At 32.6% G+C, this 1,510-nt stretch overlaps 1 protein-coding gene across 1 annotated transcript in view; it reads left to right on the top strand.

The window, feature by feature from the left end:
• LOC119838991 (WD repeat-containing protein 44) overlaps positions 1-1,510 on the top strand; it is a 22,060-nt gene that overhangs the window by 10,687 nt on the left and 9,863 nt on the right. The window lies entirely within an intron of this gene.

The following is a 1,510-nucleotide window of genomic DNA, read 5'->3' as shown; positions in this document are numbered from 1 at the left end:
ACCACACACACACCACACACCATACGAGAAGTGTACACGTACTGTACACTACACGTGCCTCCAAACTCGATGATCACAAAAAACTCCATATTGTCCTAACGCAGTACACACTTCATTGAACGCATTTGACCAAACACCACACCAAATTACTAACACTATACCACACATCCAATACTTTATGCCACTACTGCTCTATATCACGTCACTCCTCTCCACACCGCAACACACCACTCCACACCACTCCACACCACAACACGCCACTCCACAGCACAACATGCCACGCTACAACACAACATGCCACGCTACACCCAACAACCTGATTCACTATATACAACACTTATAACACTACTAAAAAAATAGTCTTAATCAAAATATACACAAGTAGTACATACTTAAATAATAATACAAAATCAATAATATGTTTTACTATAGTACTAGTATACAAAATTTGCATGGATTCTACACCTTATTATTACCCGTTTTCGCTTCTAATAGGTTTAATTAACAATGCAACCAATTTTGGTCATAAATAACATTAAAAAACAATTGTCCTTCGAACTGGATGTGAGACAGTATTATAGGCTGTAATTAATGAAATTTCATTAATAGGGATTATCATTTCGTTTATATCAGCACGCTTATATAAACATTAATTTACTAACAATGGTATGCAAAAATTGCACTTATCGCACGTTATATGTATGCATATATATGCATTGCAGCATTGCATTTGGTAGTAATGTCATAACACACAGCATCTCAACATTCTTCATAGGTACAATAAATCGGCATGTTCTAAACTAATTATAGATTAGTGTTAGACATTTAGAAATGTTTAATTTCTAGAATAGATCAAATTGTTTATGCCAGTTATGATTATCAATTGTGCTGTCTACAAAAATGCGATATATAATTGTGATATGTATGTTTTTGAAAGAAGAAAAATTTAAATCCATTAGGTGAAATGTGCCCAATATGTTTGGTTAATTTTTATGTCTTGAAAATGTTTCAACTTGTAAGTTACAAAATGTTTTAGCTATATGAATATAAAAATTGACCCTCTTTTCAACTTAAAATTCATTATCGATCATATTTAATACTAGCTCTTGCCCGCGGCTTGTCACGTGTGAAATTCGGAGTGGTTTTATAGATGTTGTTATACATATAAACCTTGCCTTTGAATCACTCTGGGTTAAAAAAAAACCAAAATCCGTTGTGTTGTTTTAAAGATCTAAGCATATATACATACAGATGCGGAAAGCGATTGCTTTATGCTATATAGTGCTATAGTGGTTAAAACACCTTGCTAACATACAAAATTTCACACAAAACGCTTCTATATTTGAGAACATAAGTATACATAAGGAGTGGTCAGTGGTAACATGATCAAATGTATCAATAACAATTTGCGTTATTTAAATTGGCATCTTTCTATTGTATCGTTTCTATTGTTCTGTGTTTATAAGCGTTTTATGTAATTAAGCGATATTCTGAAAAAAAAAAATACACA

This window comes from Zerene cesonia, chromosome 3, assembly GCF_012273895.1.
Source record: "Zerene cesonia ecotype Mississippi chromosome 3, Zerene_cesonia_1.1, whole genome shotgun sequence".
Lineage (NCBI taxonomy): Eukaryota > Metazoa > Arthropoda > Insecta > Lepidoptera > Pieridae > Zerene > Zerene cesonia.
This window is presented reverse-complemented; position numbering and strand designations above follow the sequence as displayed.